Here is a 24,224-nt window from a genome sequence, read left to right on the forward strand (position 1 = left end):
TGTTCCCTACTGTTGCACTCACTGGAGTGGGAATATTACATTTTACACCTCTGCTATCCAACACTTTCCCTACTGTTGCACTCATCGGAGTGGGAATGATAATTTTTACCCCTCTGATATCCAACACTTTCCCTACTGTTACACTCACTGGAGTGGGAATAGTAAATTTTACCCCTCCGCTATCCAACACTTTCCCTAATGTTGCACTCACTGGAGTGGGAATAGTAATTTTTACCTCTCCGCTATCCAAAACTTATTTATATATGTGTATATTTGTATATAATTTTAAAATTATAAAATAAATTAAAATCATTGTTTATTAATTGGTTTATTATGTATGAGTGGTTTAATTATTTTTTTATTACGTTTATTTGTGATATTTGTTAAAATGTATATTAAATCGATTTGATTTTTAAAAATTACGTTAATTATTTATTATATTCAATATTTATTGTTCTATTTGATATATATTTAGAAATCAATATTTTGTAAAACTATATTTTTAATATCGATACTTTTTTCTCAATATTTTTGTACTTACCTGTTTAAGTTTAGGGAGTCGATATATGTTTGCATTCTATATTTTTTCATTGATAGTTTTACTTCTATATTTTTTCCATCAATATTCTGTCAGTGGACCCTGTTGAGAATCCACATTCTGTGATCACTTGTTTTATAGCATTCTTGAACACTTTGATTACCTTGAAAGGTTGACTAAACTTAGAAGTACCACCACTCTTCTTGAGAGATTTTATCTTGACCCAGTCTCCCACATGTACTTCTGTCTCCTTGACAGCTATTCTCAAATCATACATCATGTTCCTCTTCACCATCTTCTCACTTTCCTTGTGCCTCCACCCATCAAAATGTACAACCTGTTTATCCACCACCTTCTGTTTCTTAGAAACACACATGAGAACCACTTCTGTATTGGCCATCCTACCCTTAAACAACTGAAAGGGGCAAACACCTGTAGAGGCATGTGGGATGAAGCAATACACATCTTTTCCTTCATCATAGCATTCCAATTTGCCCCAGACACTACAGCTTGCTGCAGTCTCCTTTAACACCTTGATAAATCTTTCAGCCACACCATTTCTTTCAGGGTGATATAGTGCCGCCTTCTTATGTGTATCCGCCTTGTTCTCAGAAACACCTTCATGACACCAGAGGTACATTGAACCCTATTGTCAAAGAGTAAGGACACAGAAAAACCCGCTCTTCCAAATAGTTCTTCCCAAAACTCAATAACAACACAAGGCTCCACCAAACTTACAATCTTGATCTCTGGCCAGCATGAAAAAAGTCAATACAAACCAACACATACCAATCATAAGACTTAATCTTCACAGGGCCCATGATATCCAGGGCAATATCAGACCAGGGACCACTTGCCTGCTACCTCAACAACAGGAGTTGGTCGTATGCAAGCATTCAATGCAGCACCTCACCATTGTCTCAATGCCTACGTCCATTGCCGGCCACCAATAGCCTTCTCTGACTCTTTCTTTAGTTTTGGCAAGGCCCATGTGAATGCCATGAATATGATCAAGCAACTTTTCATAAACCTTGACTGGGGGGACCAATTTCCTGGCTCTTATGAGCAGGCCATCCACTACTGACAATTTGTCTTTGACACATCACAATCTTTTCAATCACTCCAACCAGCCAAGACCATCTTCCCAACCTTCTGCATTACTTCATCATCATTCAAGCCATTCTCCAATATTCCTCCAAAACAATCCCCTCAGAGATTAAACACACATTGACATATTCATCCAAGTCTTCTCTACCAAACCAATCTCTATCCTCTGGGGTTTCACATTCCACATCACCCAATCTGGACAAACAGTCCGCCAAAATATTGTTGACATCCGGAAAATACAACACGATAAACTCAAACTCCTGCAAGGCCACTCTAACTTAGGTATCCTCTGCAGAGACAAAATCTATTCCCTTTTTCATGCACACTTCCCTAAGACTTAAAAAATGAATGTGTCCTCATGTAATGAAACTGGTGCTACATAAAGCACTCTGATAGTTACCCGATATCTTCGGGTCTAGTTTGCGCTATATAAAACTCTAAAAAAAAGAGGCTTATGATCAGTTTTAACTTTAAATCTTCTTCACCAGAGAAACCTCTTCAACTTGCACACTGTCCAGAAGACAGCAAGTGCCTCTTTCTCCATCACTGAATAATTGAGTTTTGCACCCCTCAACACTCTTGAGATGAATAAGACAGTCCTTTCCTTCCCATCTTTCTTTTGCATAAGGACTGTCCCTTAGAGCTAGCATCTGTCAGTACACAAGACTCATCCACCGGGTCAAAGTTTCATAGATTAGAGGTTGCACTCAGGCACTGTTTTATATTATCACACTCATATTTACAATCCTTACAGTAAACAAATTCTTTTCCCTCTGATACAAAAACTTATTTCCACAAATTTAGGAACAAACTTGTAAAATTCAGCCATGCCCAGAAATTTTACAAGCTCTTCTTTACTCTGTGGTGCATGAAGACTACAGATAGTATTCACCAGGGCAGGCTTTGGTTTGATTCCAGATGTGGTTACAGCATAACCTAAATACTCAATTTCCTGAACACCAAACTTACACTTTTCTGCTCTCAGAGTCAGGCCAGCCTCACACAGTCTCAAAAAGACTCTCCGCAACCTGCCATCATGTTCCACACCCTCCACACCAGAACATCATCCTGATCCACCTTGGCACCTTCAATCTCCCGAATAATACGCTGCTTCGCTCTCTGAAACGCAGAAGCAGCAGAAGTCAGCCCAAAGGGCACTCTCAGGAACCTGAAGGTGCTAAAGGGCACAATAAATGCTGTTAGCTCTTGAAACTGGGGCTGCAACTTTATTTGGTAGTAGGCTGATGTCAGAGCTAAGGACGAGAAACATTTTGCACTGTCAAGGGAACATAACATCTCACATATATTAGGTAGTGGATAATGGTCTACCACCACCACTTTATTAAGCTCCCTCAAGTCGACACAGAGCCTAGCCTCACCATTAGCATTGCAAGCCAAAACCATAGGTGACAACAACTTATCTGTTGCCTCCACCTCCTGTAAGATGCCACTATCAATATGTTTGTTCAATTCAAACGTCATACTTTCTTTCACAAGCAGTGGCACACTACTGACTTTAGCAACTTTTGGTGGAACATTTGATCTCACCTTTATAAGGTGACAGTCATTTTTTTAATGGGTGTCACTGCAGATAACATGTCGTGAGGGAAATGGTGAAGGTGAGCATGTCACTGCAGACGCGCAGAAGCAACCAACACAGATGGCGCTGCCAGCAGATTTTCTTCCGCCATCCGCATTGTCAAGAACCAGTCACAACAGCTGCAGGGTCTATCGGCAGCGTAGCTTTAAAGCTTGCCTGGTTACTAGGCAACCCCAGAAAAGACAACACGTAGAGGAAGGCTTCCAGAGTCTTCTTGTGGTTGCCAGACAGCTACCGACTCAGACGCCAACTTCAAGAACTCCCTAGTTGCCAGGCAACTGTTAACACCAGCAGCGAACTGCACGTTACAGTGACACGTTAAAATAGACGTACCACAACGTTCCAGGATAGAGCGTCTTCCTGTTACTGAAGAGTGCATCATTTTAAGCGAAATCCGCACGTTACAGGACTGCCGGCAGGGCTCGCGAGTTGATTCACACACTCGTTAGACCAACACGAAATCCCAAGAAAGGCAGCGAACACTGTAAATCCAGGATAAGAGGTACGCCAATTAGTCCTCCAAAATGATGCAGCCGATATGTCAAAGTCTTTACCCTCATAGAGCACAGCAGGGCTACAGAGGCAGTGTTGAGGTCGGTAAACAACGTTTACCACGAAGTTTTTAGCATGCGGTACCTTTACCACGCGGCCGTTACAACGCAAGTCGTTACCACGACTTGCGCTGGAGGGCGCTGTGGGATAAGGTACTTTATAAATGTATATTCCAACACCTTCCCTACTGTTACGGGGACTGGTGTTGGAATATAAAATTATAAAAACCATAAATCCGCGCCCTCCAACGCAAGTCGTGGTAACGACTTGCGTTGTAGCGGCCGCGTGGTAAAGGTACGCGTTGTTACAACCTGCGTTGTAACAACGTACATCCTTGAGGTCTCTGCTAAAGCTGAATAAATGTAGAAAAGTTTTTCATTTTGTAAATAAATCCAGAACAAGATGGTGAGCGGGCCAGCACGTCACTCGTCTCCAAATGTGAAGTTCTTCCAAAATAACACAGACCAGCTTGGTTGGTGGAGCTGTAAGTTTATTGCATGCAGGATAAGCAAATACCTCATCCACATTCAAGACCCTGCAACTCGCTGAGCTTGAAACAACACATCCCACTCTATAAACCACCTACCTTTTATATCACTACATCACCGCTTAGATACAGAACACTGCACTTTGAAATTCAAATGTTATGCAGTGTACAAGATATAATAAGTTTCCTTGGAAAAGGTAGTTTATCCTTCTCTTGTCAAAAGAGTGAAATTGAGGCTCTGCAAGTCACAGTAAAGGTTGCATTTTTTTATTAATTGACTCAGGGGAAAGTCATGTGGCCACTATTTGAATCAAATCCCTATATGTGGAAAGAAAAGAGTCAGTCAGACTTCAGTCCACTTCTCAAAAGGGCTCATCCTATGTGGAGCATGTTCAAAACAAAGTCATGCTTTGATAGTCATCATCAAAATCTTTATTCCGCTATTAAAAACAAACAGCCATAAAAGCACGCACAATATAATACAATAAAAGTTTTGAACATTTTAAAAGATACCAACAATAAGTTCATTCATTTCTAATTTATAGCACAATGCTGTTCCTTCCGTTGATCGATTTAAAAATGACCAGGGCAGTATTATAGCACGTCAATGGGTCCTCTAGAGTTATAAGAAATTTCTTTGCAATTTTAAGAGACCTAATTTCATGGGTAACAACAGGGGCTTCAGATAAAAACATCTAAAATCACAGTAGAATTTACAAAATAATAGAAAGTGCAGCGTGCTTTGCTTACTCTTGTTGACACAGGGACATGGTATCATGTCTGGAGGACAAGTCTTCATTTTTGGAAAAGCAACACAATAATGTACAATACCACATCTTAGCCTCAGTAAAAAAAATCGATGCTGTGCAAGGGTCACATGCAGCAGATAACTATTAACTCCTTCTTCTAGCACAAAAGATTCATGTAAAACCACAATCGGTTTAAACAGGTCCGATTTTGCTCTGAGGTTCTGTCTTAATGACATGAAGGAGACCTAGATCTCTTTCTTGGTAATAGTTAATATTTTTCCAGGATTCTGACATATTAAAAAGATTCCCCAATGTGGTATTAATATAAAACAACTAAGGAATTTTCAAAGCATCATCCAAGTTTAAACAGTCTAAAATATTACACCTAGTAAAAACATTCTCTTCACGTCTCCAGATTGATGCCCATAATAACAAAGGCCCTACCATCAAGGTGTCCACCAAAAATTGCAACCCCACCTCGTGTTGTACAATGGTATTCAATACAGATGATGGTAAAGATAACAAGCATTTTAAGAAACGATGTTCTTCTGTTTGCAGGTCCACACTATTTGTGTAGCCCCAAAGTCCTGCCCCATATGTAGCAGTACTTACTCCTTTAGATTTATAGATAGTTACCATTTTCTTGATGGGTTGGCTACCCAATTTGGATGTAAATTTATAAATCCCTTGGTTGGCCCTACTCATTATTGCTCTTGTATTTACGATGTGTTGTGACCATGTACCATTGCCTGAGAATAGTATACCAAGATAAGAAAAATAATTGACTGTACATATTGGGGTACTATCTATAAAAAAGGTTTTACAGGGTTTCTTTTTGGACCATGTATCACAATGAGCCGCTCCCAGTTTTGGTGCCGCTAGTGTAAGTGCAGTATTAAATGTGTAAGTGCTGGCATCTCACAAAAAGTGAAGGACTGGTCTCACACACCACTGGGTGTCATGCTTCATCATTGACCAGTCCTCGCCCTCTAAAAACTTGGTTTGATAGAGGGCGGGCATACACCTGACGACAGGGATGCACTTCTAAACTAAGTGGGGTCCCAAAGAAAAAAGAAAGTGGATTAAAAGGCCATTATGGGTGTCAGCTTAAATTTTAATAGTGCCGGCATCCATATGGTGATTTAAAATAAGGTGATCGGTGTAATGGGGATATTAGTGTCCCCCCACCGCTGTGAATGAGGTCAACATGTTTCTGCCTGTAGGCCAATCTGGGTCCGCGGCATTCATCAGGACCATGAAAGAACGGGCTCCACTCTTACCACACTATGGCCACTTAGTGGGGTGATAGCGATCACACTCCACTATGAAATGGCTAGATCCTTTATGCCTGAAAGAAAAAACCGAGTGAATAAACCAATAACACTGTCACATAACTAACATACACACTAACAAAATAAGCCATAATCACCATGGTTCTAGCGTGAGTGGCTAATAGTGCAACAGTCAAGTGAAAACAATCTGTGCACCAGAGCTGGAGAAATTATCCCCAATGCGCTTACCCTGAGATGAGGTCAAAATAGCCCCATAGGAGGGAGGGGGCAGATGAACCCTTTTGGTCCAAGAACTAGAGAAATGTGGGGGAGAAAAACAGAAAATCACTATGTTAGAGGCCCAGGGAGCCTGTCAAAAGGACCAACATTTTTGTCTCTATGCTGTAAAATCATCGTATGACCTGTAGGGAGAGAAACCATCCAGTACCACATTCATACTCTTACTGTCAATGATGTGATCTCCGCCTCTATGCCTAGGTCGGCATGCCTCTGCTCCTCGCTGGTGAAGTGAGCTTACCAGTGACCGGTATTTATAGTCTGAGCTATGGGAGTTAAGTGATTAATTAGGTGATTGATGAGCGCTACTATGGGGCAGCTGTGTGGGATCCCGTGTTTCAGTCTCAGTCTCAGGCCTGTGAAGTGCCTGGCTGCCCATATATGGCTCCCGGAACCACCTCCATGTGTGCCAAAGTACGTGTGGATCGTGAAATTACCGCAGGGGCTGGAGGCCCGTTAGAGAAGTGGCTCACCCGTGTGCATGCGCATAGAAGTTGGGGAGCATTGCGCATGTCCGTCTTGCTAAGTGAAATGCTTACGCGCATATGAGGCTAAGCGTCGTTCATGTGGAAGTAAAGTTTGGATCGCGCATGGGCAGATTGTATTTTAAAGCGCATGAGTGAACAAATAGAAAATAGGACCCAGTTTGAATAAGGAGGGCATTAAGTTACATAATCGGGTCTGGAGCGGTATCGCAAATTGTGGTGCTGGTACGGTCGTGATTACTATTGTGCCTAGCATACTTCTTGTAATACACCAATGTGCTCTATCAATCAACCACCATTCAAGTTACACTCTTAAGTTATTGGTATTGTGAATTGCAGTCTAGTGAAGGAAAAGATGGGTGTCGGAAAAAGGAGGGGCGGGCCCTCGGGGCTCGAGAGCTCTAGTCAATGGTTGATACAGTGCAGCATCAATTGTCATAGTAAGATGTTGAAGGCCAGTAGGTTAGAGACTTTGGCGACCACTGAATGTTATATAGGGAAATTGTAATTAATCCCACCCAATAGACAGCAAGTTCAAATGGAACAATGGTCAGAAGCTTGATACTCTTTATGAATGGAGTATTAATTGTTAATAGAGTATCTAGTAATAGAATCACTAGTGAAATTTTTGTAAATGGGAAGACAATCACCCATCTTGAAAGACCCAGATATAAGAGAGAAAGGAGGGTTTTGGCAGAGGTCAGAGGTATCCAGAAGTTGTATCAACTAGTGTAGGAGCACGTTTTCTGAAGATGTCATCTTGTGCTCTGTTAGGTTCCCGAGGGTGGCTAGGGTGCAAAAGGAGGGTGGCCCTTACTGATTAAGCTGAAGCCTCTGGATATAATCATTAAGGCCCTCTTTCCAGGTGCGGAGGCGGTACACCCACCGTTGTTCCCTAATGTGGAGTGGCCTGCTAAGGTCTGTGGTGTGTTTCCTCATAACTTCCAGGACCACCAATTTCAGGTCAGTGTCTTTGTGATTCTTTTATAGAAAATGTCTGGTCAGTTTAGTGTTATTCTTTTTGCAACAAATCGTGCTGCGGTGCTCATTAATACGTTTTTGATTTTTCTAGTTGTCATGCCCACGTACCTCAGGTTACATGGGCACGTAAGGAGATAGACCACGTTCTCCGTGTTGCAGTTCCTGAAATTGTTCTGTACCCACGGTCGTGTGGTTCCAATGTCAACAGTCTTAGTGGTTGTCGTGAGGGGGCATGCGACACAGCCGCCGCAGGAGAAATGTCCAGTGGGTCTCTGAGTGTTCCACAATGTCATTTGATTATCTTCTCGGGGCTATGGATCTTTGGCCCGTACAAGCTCATCCTGCAGGTTCTTGCTTCTTTTAAATGTGAACAGGGGAGGTTCCCAGTGTTTTTCTGCCCCTTGAAGGATATGCCAATTCTTTCTAATGATTCTCTGTACATTTTTGGAGGCTGGAGTAAATATTGTGATGCACACTATTCTTTCTGACTTTTCTTTAGTGATTGTTTCGAGGAGAGCGTCGTGATTGACATTTCTTGCTCTTTTCTTTTTGGACCCACATATCAATCAATCAATAAATCAAAGCATTTATATAGCGCACTACTCACCCGGAGGGTCTCAAGGCGCTGAGGGAGGGGGGTCCGCTCCTGCTCGAATAGCCAGGTCTTGAGTTGCTTCCTGAAGGCGAGGTGGTCCTGGGTCAGGCGGAGGTGGGTCAGGAGGGAGTTCCATGTCTTGGTGGCGAGGTAGGAGAAGGACCGTCCCCCTGTGGTGGCTCTTCGGATGCGGGGAACGGCGGCGAGGGCGTGGCCGGTCGATCGAAGCTGGCGTTTGGGAGCCTAGAAGTTGAGGCGGCTGTTGAGGTATCCTGGGCCTTGGTTGTGTAGGGCTTTGTGTGCGTGGGTGAGGAGTCGGAATGTGATTCTCTTGTTGACCGGGAGCCAGTGCAGGTCTCTCAGGTGTCCGGAGATGTGGCTGCGACAGGGGATGTCCAGGATGAGACGTGCTGAGGCGTTCTGGATCCGCTGGAGTCTCTTCTGGAGTTTGGCGGTGGTTTTGGCGTAGAGGGAGTTGCCGTAGTCCAGACGGCTGGTGACGAGGGCCTGGGTGACTGTCTTCCTGGTCTCGGTGGGGATCCACCGGAAGATCTTACGTAGCATGCGCAGGATGTTGAAGCACGACGAGGAGACGGCGTTGACTTGTCTGGTCATGGAGAGGGAGGAGTCCAGGATGAAGCCCAGGTTGCGTGAGTGGTCTGTTGGTTTGGGTGCGCTGCCTAGGGCGGAGGGCCACCAGCAGTTGTCCCAGGCGGAGGGTGAGGATCCCAGGATGAGGACTTCCGTCTTGTCCGAGTTCAGTTTCAGGCGGCTGTTCTTCATCCATTCGGATACCTCTTTCATCCCTTCGTGAAGGTGGGCTCTGGCGGTGGCGGGCTCGTTGGTGAGGGAGATGATCAGCTGGGTGTCGTCGGCATAGGAGATAATGTTGAGGTTGTGCTGGCGTGCGACGTCTGCGAGGGGGCTCATGTAGACGTTGAAGAGGGTTGGGCTGAGCGAGGAGCCTTGAGGAACGCCGCAGATGACTTCGGTGGCTTCAGATCTGAACGGGGGAGGCGGACTCTCTGTGTCCTTCCGGCGAGGAAGGAGATGATCCACTCCAGTGCCTTCTCCTGGATTCCGACGTTGCTGAGTCGCTGCACTAGTGTACGGTGGCAGACAGTGTCGAAGGCCGCGGAGAGGTCTAGGAGGATGAGGGCTGCTGTTTCTCCATTGTCAAGCAGTGCTCGGATGTCATCGGTGGCTGCGATCAGGGCGGTCTCGGTGCTGTGGTTGGCCCGGAAGCCGGACTGCGAGAGGTCGAGGGATCCGTTTGACTTGAGGAAGGCGGCCAGCTGCTTGTTGACGGTCTTCTCGATGACTTTAGCAGGAAACGGGAGCAGCAAGATGGGGCGGTAGTTCTTGAGGTCGGTGGGGTCGGCTGATGGTTTCTTTAGTAGAGCGCTGAGTTTGGCGTGTTTCCAGCTCTCCGGGAAGGTAGCGGTGTTGAAGGAGGTGTTGATGATGTCCGCAGGTGGGGTGCGATGACAGCGTCGGCCTTGTTGAAGATGTGGTGAGGGCAGGGGTCGGTAGGAGATCCGGAGTGGATGGAGTTCATCGTGGGGACAGTGTCTTCGGTGCTGATCGAGGTCCAGGCGCGGAGGGTGGTGGTGGGGGGTGGTGGTTCGGTCGTGGCGTGTGTCGGTTGCATGCTGAAGCTGTTGTGTATGTCCGCGATCTTGTTGTGGAAGTAGGAGGCGAGGGAGTTGCAGAGGTCTTGCGAAGGGGTGATGTTGTTGTTTCCAGCGTTGGGGTTGGAGAGCTCTTTGACGATGTTGAAGAGTTCCTTGCTGTTGTGTGCGTTGTTGTCCAGTCGTTCCTTGAATGCGGTTCTCCTGGTGGCGTGGATGAGTTGGTGGTGTATTCGGGTGGCGAGCTTTAGGGCAGTCATGTTGTCCGGTGTTGGGTCTCTGCGCCATGTTCTCTCGAGGGCTACATATCATGGTGAAATTTTTTAGTTTGTTAATTACCATCCTCAGTTGTTTCATAAGACCTGAAAAACCAGCCATCAATCTTTGAAGGTCTACTGGTGCCCGTGCCAATAGTACTGCGTTGTCCGCATATAGTATATGGGTATCGGACGACCAGCTACCCTCGGTGCATCAGCCTGTATTTTTTGTAAGCAAATATCAACCTCATTATTAACAAGCATTGAAAAGGCAACAGGTCTCGCCTTTGATTAAGTTGAAGCCATTTCCTTTGCTAATCCGATTGTACAGAAAATCAAATGGCTTTGACTTAATTAAAGGAGAGACCTATTGCATTATACCTGCAATTCAATTTTATTTAAATATGATTTTGGAACTCCTTAGAGATCCACATATTACAGACAAGACATATTAAAATGAGACCACATGTAATCAACTTATTCTACAATAATATACAAGTTATCATACCATTCATCTAATACAATTCTAAAAAACATTTGAAAAAGTTAAACATTCTGTTACAGAAGATTTCATTTGGGGGACAAAAGATAGCATCTATCAGAGATCTTGCTGATAAAATACCAAACTGAATACATACAGGCTTTACCCACAAACGACGGTGGGCCATTAAAGCTGGACAAACTAGCAGGACATGTATGGAGTCTTGGACAGAGATATTACAGAAGTTACATATATCGGATATGCCATGCCATTTGGCCAACAACTTATTCAATGGAAGAAGATCTTGCCTAAGAAGCGGCCAAAAGCGGCGCAAACCGTGGGGTATATTCCAGGAGGCATAAGGTTGCATTTGTTTAAACAGATAAGAGTCAACAACTTGAGTAGCCCCCTTCTTTTGTACAATCAAGTTGCGATCCCTTTCGTAGCTTAACTTCCATGTAGCTTGTTTTAGTGTGAATTTTAATTGTTGTGTGGAAAGGTCTAGAAGGGTAGCTTCCTCCAGGTCCAAGAGTGTAATGGCCTTCCTATAGTTCTTTATAAGAATCGAATGTTCTTTTAGGGGGCCCATCAACTCTTTTTTTGATTAAGGATCTTAATGTGGCTGGCTTTCCTTTGATCAAACATATAACCCAGCGGATGACTCCTGCCAGACCCTGTACCCAGCTGCTTCTTAGACCAAATTCTAAACGAAGAGCTGCTGCACTGCAGCTATTATTAACCGAAGTTAAGCTTCTCAAGAGGGAACCCTCGGTAATGTCCAAAAAACCCCATTCGACTAAGTCGATGAGTTCTATGCCGTAAAGCTAAGTTGGGGGGAATTTTGCCCGGAAAGCCTCCAGCAAATATCCAAAATGTCTTTTACCGGTCGATTTGTACAATGCTCTTAACCCATTTCCCTGCGACTTTGCCTTACGGGAGCTATTCTCAATATGGAGTTTATTGCTCAGGTTGCTGTTCACAACCTTACCCAAAAATACATATGATTTCACTCTTTCTAATTTTTGACCTCCCAGCTCCCAGCTGATATTTTCTAACTTCAGTTTTTTCCTCCCCTCCAAACACATTACCTTACTTTTAGAAATATTTATTTTCAGAAAGTGATTTTTGGAGAAAGCGTATAATGATTGCAGACGGTTATTAAGGCCTTTTGGACTAAGGTCTAGGATTAATATGTCGTCCGCATACATTAAACAAGAAATATATGTGTCTCCCAAGCGTGGGGCAATACCTTCACATGCAGATATGGTAATAGGGAGATCACTGACATAAAGGGTAAACAAGAGGGGAGATAAAAGACAGCCCTGTTTGAGGCCATTTGCCGATGGAATAAGCTGGGATAAGCCTCTTTCTCCCCCCAATAGCACTCTGCACCACGTGTTATCGTGCAAGTCTTGTACCAAACATAAGAGTCTATGAGGCATTCCCAAGGCATATAGCTTTCTCCACAGTAATTGTCGATCGACCTTATCAAAGGCCGTGGAGAAATCTATGAATGCCACATAGACTCTCCCCTTTCTGGCTCCGATGTATTTGTCAGTTATTACCTGGAGAGCTGTCAAATTGTCCAGGGTACCGTGATTTTTCCTAAAACCAGTCTGCTCGAGTGGAAGAATATTTGAGTGCTCCACCCAGTCATTTATTCGTTTGAGCAGACATCTTGTAAAAACTTTGCCGATTGCATCCAACAATGCAATCTGGCGGTAATTCTGAGGGGAAAGGCGATCTCCCTTTTTGAACAACGGTACCAGGATACTTCCCTTCCAGGATGGTAAAACCTTACCTCTTAATAAACAAATATTGAAGACTGGACAGAGAAGCATACTCCATTTAGCCCTGTTCTGTTTTAGTACATTAATGGGCAATTCATCTGGGCCCATAGCCCCGGAGTGCCGCATTTCTCCGATAGCTAAATCTATGTCCTTTTCTGTAAATGGCTCTAATGGCACACTCATTTCTTTTGGCCATACTTGAAGGTCCGCCGTGTTGTTGCTTGCATAAAGATTGGAAACAAAATCCCTCCATATTTGTTCCTCAATAGCGATGGGTGAAGGGCTTGTTCTCAGTCCGCACCTCTCACCTATGAGGGACCAAAATTGCCTCATTTCCCCGTTGATAGCAGCTTCTCTTATTTTTACCGAAATGGCATCCTCTTTTTCTTTGCGTAATGTGGCTAGTAGCCTTCTCCTTTTCCTTTTTAGCTTAGTTATTTTTTGTGCTGTACTAACGGATCTATTTAAGTATTGGGCCCTTACTGATTTATTAATTTCTGTATTAAGCAGTCTCAGAGGGCTAGGGAATATTCTAATGAACTTTTTCTTATTGAGTTTTTTTGTCCTTGCTACCACTGACTTCATGAACAGGCTGAAATTTTCAATTTCAGAGCCATACCAGGAAGGAAGCTCAGATATTGCTACATCTAGCATTGCTTCCAAATTTCGATGCGCCCTTGCATTCCAGTCCATTTGCAATAATCCCGTCCATTTCTGCCAACTCATTTAAAAATAGTTTACCCCGTTTGTTTGTTTTTATGTTTTCAGGAAACGCTGCTCGGGGAATATGGAGAGTTTCTTCTCTAAATTTATCGCAAAATAAGTTTATGCTTGAATTGGAAATCTTGCAATTCAAGTCCCCGACTAGGATTATAGCCGTCATAGGATCTTTCTCCCTAATACTCTGAATATGCAAAAAGACCTTTTTTAAGATTACATTAAAGCCAGCTTCCGGTGGTATATAAGCATTAATCAGGACCAGACGCTTATCAGTTTTAGGGTTATCTGATCTGAATAGAGTTACTACTTGGAAAAGTTTACTAGGGTCCATATAGTGCCCATAATTCCAATTTATTCTGTTTGATAAAAGGCAGGCTATCCCCCCATTGGCGTGTCCTTTTTTATTCAAAGTGGCGCTACCTTCCGATACATAATAGTCTTTCCCTATTTGAACTTTGTCGGGGCACCATGTCTCTTGGAGGCATATTATATTTGCCTCCAGGGACAAAAGGAATGCTGTTTTCTCCGGACTGGTTTTTAGACCCGCTGCATTCCAGGATATTATAGATAATTTTTTGCTAAAGGTGCGGATTAGTTGGTTGTTTACTTAGTGATTTTTCTGCTAGTACTCTGGGAAGCCAATTCCATTGGACATTTTCCTCTCCAGTATCTGGTTGGTAAGACAACGGGGTAGGGGTAGCATAGGACACCAAGCGGGAGTCCTTAGATTTGCATATTTTTAACTCTGTAGGCTCACCCACCTTGTTTATACTACCTGTTGCTGCTTGCAACAGAGAAAATGGGGGCTTCTGGGGAATTTGGGATTTGAGGGCATTGATTTGTCTAGTGTGTTCCAACACCGGGATTACGTCTATCCCTCTGCTCTGCAGATCTTCTGAGCGTTGCAAAATTAGATTGGCTACTAACTTAGAGTAGAACTTCACCCTAGTTATCATCCCCACTTCTGATTTTAATATTTCGACCCTATCTAGATCGGCTGATTGTATTAATTTCAAGTTGGCAGATTCTTGAAAATATTTGAGCAAGAGGGATCTATTCGGCATCAAAAAGGGGAGAAAATTCTACCCATGCGGTGTCTGTGCTTTTCTCTTTAGACTCTGTTAGCGAGGCACCTCTTGCAACTGCTCCCGAGAAGGATTTTGCTAGAGGATTGAGTATTGGGACTACATTGCTGGGGGGATTAAGGTCCTGTCCTGGGAATAAAGGATTTTTGGACCCAATTGTATCCCTATTGATGGTAACTTGTTGAGAGAGGTTATTTATATCAACTGTTGATGATGGGGGAGGAGGGGAAGTGAATAATATTACAGGGGTAGCCGGAGGCGGGGGGGCAATGTTTTCCTTAATGGTCTTATTTTCAGGGTGCTTATCCTTTTCAGCTACCACCTGAGGTTGATATACCTCATTGTATAAGGGGGAATTAAGATGTTTTCTAAAGAGGATTTTCCTCCGCCTATTTTTTTCTATCCGTCTCAATAGTTTCCTCTTATTCTTTCCGTTCTTTTTTATTCCCTCTGAATTCCCTTCGTTACCATTCTCTTCCGGAACAGCGTCCGCCTCTCTATCTCCTTCTCCCTGTTGCTTCTTAAAAATTGGGAAAAGGTTGTTCCCGGATTTTGTAGGGAGTTCCCCACAGGGTTTAATTCCCGAGTCATTAACTGATGGGCGATTTGGGGTAGGGGATGACTGGAAAACACTTATTTTTTCCTCCTCATGTGCTATATTTGGAGCATTATTGACTATAGATAACTGATCTTTTATTTCTATCTCATCTACTACTAAAGAGGAGGAGGACTGCTCCTTTTGGACTACATCCTTCTCTTTTTGAGTGCCCAATAAGACTTTCAGAATTTGGGTCACTGTATCTAGTACACAGTCGGAGCCCCCCACAAATTTTTCCAATAGTTGTAAAATGGACGACAATAAGTGTTCTAATATATGGAGGGAATCCGAAATGGGTTTGTCTGTCCCCTGACATTGTAGTACATTTATCCCAGTCAGATTTAGGTTGGGACTTATGGAAAAATTTGAGTGTGAGGACTTGGAAGTGGTACTACTATATAGCTGCAAGCCAGCATGGGTCAATGTTACCGGGGTTTTTAGGTCCGTCTCGGCTTTGACCAGGTCATTCTCTATGTATCTTTGACATAGGTCTTTGTCTAGCACCATTGGGGACAGACCATTATTGAAAGAAACTTTTGTTGGGGATATATTTACTGTATGATGGTCATCTGCGTGCGGAATTTTCCCTATATGCGAGTTATCATGTTCTACGTCTTTCTTAGTTTTTATGACTACTTCTGGTACTAATTCGATATTGTTTTTCATTGTGGAGAATAGGGGAGGAGAGAAATCACTCTCAACGGAAAAAGGGACTACTCTTGTTACAACTGAACTATTATCCACAATTAACTTTCTATTTTCAGGCATCTCTATTGGGGTATTGGGTAATATGTCTAAGTGAATAGCTCCCGAATCCTTAATATCCTCAGACTTATTGTCCGCCATTGTAGCTTTATTCTTACCCCTTTCCCAGAGATTAAAAAGCTGACAAGTGCTTTTCAGATTGGTGGCCTGACTAAGCTTATTTCGGAGGGGATTCGATCTGGTTTTTGAGCTTGATCTTCCTACCAATATTCTCCCGGACCTTAATTTTTTTGTCATCATCCCAATCAAACAATGGTAGCGGTAAACACAAAGAATAAAATTGTAAGAGAGATAACTAATTGGTAAGCCTGAGCTAAAATATTTGACAGTTTTTCTCTTATGTATGTGTTAGATGAACAGAATCTAGGACTAACAAACAGAGTCTGCAGATCCTATGTGGTTGACGTATACCTTCTATTACCTTTCTCAAGTGGGGCATGGAGGTCACGAGGCAGGTGTTCTGGCCAGACGGTATGCAGACAAACGAGTGTTGGAGGAATGGCCTAGCCTAGCCTTCTCGTGCCTCTGAGGGCCTCAGAGGGCCCGCCCTTGTCCCGGGCTTCTCCCGGGCGCTTCCCGCGCGCTCCCGCGCAGCGGGTATGTGCCACGTATAATATAGACAGGAAGTTGAGGGGGGTGTGGCCACCAGGGAGAGCGTCACCAGGTGATTCCGGTGAATGGAGCAGCAGGGACTCTTGGGAGTTCGAGTCCTGCTCTGAACACGCTCGCAGCCCTGTAGTCAGGATGCCCTCTAAACGTTATGGCCAGTCAGCAGCACAGTAGCGCGAAGCGGGGCCCGCGGAGCGGGTCCGGCAAGCAGTAGCGTCTCTCTGTGCACCAGCAAGTTCACGTTCCAAAGGGAAGCCTCCAATCGCCTCCAACGCCGAGAGTTCAAGCAGCAGACAACAGGTATTGCATTTTCAATGCTTGTTTCTGTTAATTTGTGGTGGGGGTTTGCCCAATTTATCAGACTGCAAGAGCCCACTCAGAGGTGATGAAGAAAAGAGGACATGGTGGGGAGGATCGTTTGAAAGAGTCCAGGGGCAGGCACTGGGGCAGTTGGTGGCACTGACTCAGAGGGGGTAGACGGGTACAAAATATTGAAAAATTACAGGCTTAACTTTTGAGGCCAAGATTAAGCACATCACACTCATTAATCCTATGTCATATCTAGCACTTTTAACTTGTTCGGCCGTTTAAGTCAACAGCACTTTGCATTCTGGGACTTGTAGGTTTGCCGTTCCCTTTTGTCAGTTTTATATAGCGCGAACGTGTCCTAAAAGAATTGGCGTGTTTCACACGAGCACCAGTTTACATTATGCGAGGTCTGTTTTATTTTTGTAATTTTTTAGCAGGTCTGTTTTATTCATAGCGAACACCAGGGCGTAGGGATGCTGTTCATAAAAAAATGCAATAGATATGAATTGGGTGAAATGCCAAATAGCTGTACAGAATAGGGAGGGGTGTGGCCTAACGACCTGAGGTGCCGATTTTACAAACTATGGAACCAGGCTCCAGTCACAGTATCAACAAAGGGAACAAAGGGAGTTTCCTGAGGGGGTGGAATTTCCGTGGTTTTGGAGATTTCCCAGAGAAGGCCCGTTTCAAAGTTTTCTATCTAACAGTGTTGTAACTTTGAGTCAGAATTGAAATATCCCAGGACGCACAGCGCAGTTGCCTGAAAATGAGAAGGGGTTCAAGGTGCCACACGTATAGAGAGCCTCATAGTTGCTCCAGGGAGGCCCTAAGAGGGGAGGGGAGGATGAGGCCTCACGCATGGCCAGTCCTGTCTACTTTGGAATTATGGTCGCAGGTTCTAGTCTGGGCGTCCCGATCTGAGCAAATCATTTAATCTCCCATTGCCTGAAAAATGAATTTGACCTTGTGTAATATAACTGATGGTCACGTAAAGGGCTCCAATACATTCGAGTCAAGTTCACCCTATATAAAACTGCAAATAAATAAATAAAGCAAGGACCTAGAGAGAGACACATACGTCTATGGTGAAACTGGCAGACCTGGGGGGAAGCTGAAGAGCAGGGGCAGTGGAAGCAACAGCACTTCACTGAAGCTTTATCTACAGCGCTACGAGACTGTCAACAAAGCAATCAATGTGCTATATGAGCACAAAGTGTGACTCAAGCTCATCCAGTCAGCCCTACGCTAATCACGCCCTCCTCTGTGAGCTGTAAGAGGACACCAATGGGGTCGCCCAGCTTTGGGTTTAGGAAGTTTTGGGCTCGTAAATGGTGGTTTCTTTCGCCGGGGTTTACATCACAATGTAAACTGCTGGTGGGTGAGGTAAGGAGGGGCCTGGGTAGATGCAAAGGCATGTGAAAGTCCCCGGAGATTCTACGGACTCCCTACCCCCTACTGGGGCTGAGTGTAAGAAGGCCCCTTGGAGTGACAGCACCCGATGGCCAGGGCCAAGAAGCCCAAAGGGGTGCTTAGGGCTCTAGCTCAACACCATAGTCTGAGTTACTTAAAACACATACCCCAAGCCGGACATTGACACTCCAACTCTTCAACTGACATGTATCCAAACTGGAAAAGATCTCTGGATGCAAACATACACCCCCAACCCACACTACAACCAAATGCACAAAGTATTAAAAAACTACCACACTACGGATAATCTCACTGAAAACTGAAAAGATGCTGCAGTCTGTGTTGGAATTGCCAAGAAAACGTCACAATGGTCTCCCACCCTGGCAGTGCTGCAAATGCATACTAATGACAGTAGAGCACTATACAAATCTGTGTTGCAAAACATAACACATTCCTGGTTAACGAATGCTCGCCTGTGGACCTTTGCATATGTTTCTCTCTTTCCTGTTTGCGAATGGTTATTGCTGATCTCGTGTGGGGTTTTCACATAGATGCTAAAACTGCCCCCATCCCCAATAATGCTGCAAGCAGTCTCTTAAAATGTGTCTTTAGCAAACAAAGGCTGCCAACTCCATTATACCACACACCCAGATAAACTATCCACCGCACAGAGGCTGTAAAAATACATAGTTGAGTTTAGCCCATAAAAAACATAATGAGTAGTCAGGGGAGGCACGCCCATCTGGAATGCCCCTTGCCCGGGCCGGCATCCTATGTCGGGGTAAGGGGGCTGCACGTTTCCCCCTCCAGTGGTTTCTGGCTCGCAGCCTGTCTGGCATTAATTCCAGTGTCTCCTGTCTCCCTCTCGTGGTCTATGCCTCCCCCTCGCTCTCTAATGGCGGGTCAGCAGGCGACGTGCTGATTCTGATGAAGTAACTCAACGCGCTGGCAAAAAAGGAGCAATCCCCAAGACCTACAGACAACTACACCATGACAGTCCACCCTCAGGGCTAAACCAGGCCTTTCAGGGTCAGACATCTCATGCCCAGCCTTACCCAGGACTCTCACTGAAACCACACATGCACACACACATCAGGGCAACCTAGGGACCCAAAGAGCACCAACACAGTCCTGTGTGGGAATTTACTAAGACACACACAGAAACAGACATCAGCACACTGATACAGCCCTTCCCTGGAGCCACATAGCTTCAATAAAGGACAGAACTCGCTCCTGAAACCAGAAATACATCAGTTCGCTGAGCAGCCTTCAGCAGAAAGCTGACACAGACCTCTTGGGGACAATAAAATCTCTATCACCAGCAGCCTTGCTCCAGAAACTGATCTGGCGAAGACTCACACATCCCTAACACATGACACTCGCAAACCAAGCCAGGCACCATCTCCCTGACAGTCACTCGGAATACTACCACCCTCTGCACCAACACAAGTACAGAAACACATCCTACCTCGATGTTGGCACAGTTAAAAATACACACACACCCACTTCAACAATAATACAGGCACGCGCGCTGCTGCCTTGACTCAGAACTCGCTGCCACATCAGCACCAACACAAACACAGCTGGCAGTCCACAAACACAAATACTGACACACAACAGTATTCAGGGTCAAACACAGAGCAAGAGAAGAGCACCTTTTACTTGTATGTTCTGCATGCCCCAACTGTGTTGGGGCTCCACATGTCTCTTGTCACTGCTGCACTCTATGTCCCCAGGTGCTGCACGGTTGCACCACCTGTGATCGACCTCGCATTGGCTACCGGAGTGGAAATGGTGAGGTTCTGTGAACGGAGCAGCCTTTTGTGGCTGTGGGAAAGGGATGCTGCAACAGTAGTGAACCCTTGCATCAAGCGTATACAAATTCCCCAGCCACAGATTTCATTCGGGAACAAAAACACCCCTTCCTCTCCCTTTGAAAGGGTGGGGGTCGTCGATCAATACAGTCTTTACACCGCAGAGCCAAGATGAACATTTTCGAAAAACAATACGGATTGGAGAAATGTGGTCGCGAAAGGTTTGTGAAATCTTTATGGGGCCATGTGTTTGAAACACATAGCCCCATAAAGATAACAAACCTTTTGCAGCAGGAAGTCACATGAACCTCTTTCCCAATGGCTGGCCACCGTTTAGAATAAACGGTGACGCTGGCCAATGGGAAAGAGGGGCGGGGCTTAAAACCTGAAACAGAAGCTCACTAAAAACATAAAATCTCACCAGCGAGACTGTGTATGTGCACAGCCCACGCAGGCGAGACCTAAAAAGGGAGAACAAAATTGAAGCTACCACGCATCCTTGTCGTACACCCCGTCCCACTTTAAATTTAGGTGTACATTCGGCCTGGGGATCAAAACGGATCACACTAGTTAATTTTTCATATAGGCGGGAACTCCTAGGTCGATCAAAGTTTGCCAAAGTAAATTATAACCAACTAAGTTAAAAGCACTACTCAAATTGGCAAAACATAAATATATGATACCTGTCTTTGCCCTAGTGTATTTGCAGATGAGTAGCACCAAATTAAGACAGTGTTCAATTGTCCCCAGGCGTTTCCTAAACCCGTTCTGTACAGGCGTTAAAATATGGTACTCCTCAACCCATTCCTTCAGCCTTTTAAGTAAAACCAGACTCATAACTTTTAAAGAGGTATCTAGAAGAGAGATCAGGCGGTAATTTTTAGGGTACATTTTGTCCCCCTTTTTATAAATTGGGACAATGATAGAATCGCCCCATGTTTGTGGTGTTTTTTCCATTGCAGCTGAATTAAACACTCTTGTTAAAATAGGTCCCCATAGTTCGGGTTCGGATTCAAAAACGTCAACTGGCACACCATCGGGACCTGGTGCCTGCCCCTCAGCACTCTCTTGGATTGCATGGAGGACTTCTTCACATGTAATGTCGAAGAAGCAAGGCTTCTCTTCGTAGGGTTCCTGGTCTAATCCACCCACCATCTCCTCGTTGTTATTAAAGATTCCAGAAAAATGTGTCACCCGCTTGTCAGCCGGGATAAAAGAAATAAACTTTGGTAAATCATCATGCTTTATAAATGGGGCATTTACTGTGTCACAGAAGAGTTTATTGTTTCCGGTTTCTGACGAAATTATCAGATTTTCCCACGCTTCTTCTTGTAATACCTTTTTCTGGGTAACTAGAGCTATCTTATACTCTTGTTGTAGGAATTTAATCGCCAGTACGTCTCGCTGTGTTTTGGACAGTGCATATTTAAGCGCCTGAAGCGCTTTGGTACAGGTACTATTTGTTTAGGGGTATTTTATCGATCTGCCTAGTTAAAAGTGTTTTAATAAACATGGTAATACACTTAAAATTTCTAAATACTATGATTGGGGAAACCTCATCCTGGAGGCAATAAGCCATTTCACGCTGATTATGGTTTATTATTTGCTTTAATGTCCTACTTGGATCAACGCCTGTCTACTTTATTCTAATTCCATTTTTCCTAAAAGGGGTAATATGGTCAGCTAGAGTGAACACTTCGCTCTTGGGGCCCCAAAAAAACAGAGGTAACGCCAGTAAATTGTGGTCACTCAAAATGGAGGGAACAACAATGGGTTGCCACACCTTAATATATACACGGGGTAGACACTAATATATGGTCAATAACCAAGTACATATTTCTCCCTATAAAGGCTGAAAATATGACCCGGTTTTGGCCACAACCTCCTCTAAGTGAAAGGAGGTCATATTTGGATATCGTCTGGTTCAGGGCTTCCCCATACTCATTATGGCAAAAGTGGTCAGCTCCATCCCTGTCACCAAGGAAGAGGCTGCATGCCTGAGAGTTGGACATATCGCATGCCTGTATATTAAAATCTCCTGCCCACAATAGGACGTAATCTGTATTAATTAGAGCTAAAAAGATTTCTAGTTGCCGGTCAAGGGCAGTTACCACATTAATACAGCTTTAATCAAAAATGTGATTGTAGAAATTTACTAAATAAGATATTTTCCTCCCTTCTTGTTTAGCCATAAGATATGAGCATGAGGTTCCACTGATACAGCTTTTTTAACCCTTCAGAAATTTTATTAGGATAGGTGTCTGTAAGCCCCCCTTTGCCCGACCTGATTGTGAACCAGTTGCTGGAAGGAAATGGGAAGAATATCCATCAATATGTACAGGATTTATGCAACAAGTTTCCTGCAAATATATAATATCATAACCAGAAATACAATTTACCCAGTCAATATTGTAAACCTTGTTTATCAGCCCATTCACATTCCAGGTTGCAAAATCAAACCCTTCCCCGCACGGTTGTCCTGTTAGCCCGTTATCTTTGCTCTGGTTCTTGAGTGATCTATTTCTAGTTCCTCATATGCCTCCTCTGCAACGGACACCGTGATTTCAGCCTGCCCACTCATATGAGGGACCTTTGTTGTATGTGGGCCCTCCCTGGGCCCTAGTTTACTTAACTGGCTATCAATAAGTAGCTGAGTAGGTGACCCTTTCTGCTCTAAATTTAGCAGTGGTTTCAGTCAGTCACATTGTTCCAAGTCACTGAGGGGGGCAAATTTATTATAGAGGGCTAACTCCCTATTACCACCCTTGACTGGAATAATGTTTCTCATTTATCCCTCCACCCAAGTGATCTACATTCATTTACCAGCATCAAGGGGTATCTAGAAAAGAAAAATGCATAGGGTAAAACTTTTATCTGTGCACCCTTTGGGGAGCCCCTACGCCGATGTCCCAGAAGAGCTCTAGGGCTATAGTGAATATTGAAGTTCAGGATAACACAATCCCCTTCCATTGATTTATTTGTCAAGATTAGCCACTCCACCCTTCTCACCATAATAATTTGTTTTGCGAGTGGGACATTCTCAGTTACCCCTCTAGGGCCCTGACGGTACAACCAGTGCAGGGATTTATTTAGCAATTGGATAGTATTTTCCGTCTGATTTGTCCTTAGGATCGGAACATTCTCCAAAATTAAGACAAAAGGGTCTGAGGCCTGAGGGAGATGCAAAGACTGATAGGTTTTAGTAGGTACTCCCCTAATCAGACTATATGCTTTGATAGTCAACTGTGACACCTTGCTACCATTTTGTGTGTTTTGGCCTATGCTACATTTTTCTATACATTGACCTCATGTCTCAAGACAACTAGGGGACAGTCTATGATATTATCTGTTGTTGTCCCGGCAGAGTGCTTGAGTATGTTAACTGAGGGTGCATCCAAAGTGCAAACCCTTCATAGTGGAGATTGGGAGACAAAAAATCATTGATTTCTTTTTTTTTCCATTGGAAGAGTTCAATAATCATATTACTGAAAGCAGGTCACATTATTATAGTCTATAAAAGACAATAGTGCATTTCAATTAGTAAAAAACAGGAATATTATAAATAATGATATTATAAATATGAAACATTAATTAATTAACAAGCCACAGCTTGAAAGACAACAATTAATCAACTTATATTGCACATTTTAGAAAAAAACGTTTAACCAAGTAAACCCATAATTCTATGTCAGGACTGGAGGTGAGGATTATGCCTTCTTTCTCGACTTTATTTAACAGCAGCCAAGATTTTAAAACGGTATTTTTGAAGAACAAAACTACATTTCCCAGAACCCTTGGGAAAATGTAAGGTTAGAGAACAAAACAACATTTTCCAATGACCAACAGCTGTGGTCCATCCAATCAGGACACCGCTCCCTTGATGTAGTCTGCCTTCACTGGCCCATTGTCCTCTTCTGTCATGAGAAGTCAGCCTCGGAGTCCTTAATAGAATTGAAACTTTCTGTTACGATAGCTAGGACATTGTTAATTCTGCATAGTTTGAACCACCATTGTTGGAAATTCGGTATTTCTTCAGATTGCCAGTTTTGAAGAATTAATGATCTTGCTATTAAGACAATTAAACGGATTGGCC

This window comes from Lissotriton vulgaris, chromosome 9 (assembly GCF_964263255.1).
Source record: "Lissotriton vulgaris chromosome 9, aLisVul1.2, whole genome shotgun sequence".
Classification (NCBI taxonomy): Eukaryota; Metazoa; Chordata; class Amphibia; order Caudata; family Salamandridae; genus Lissotriton; species Lissotriton vulgaris.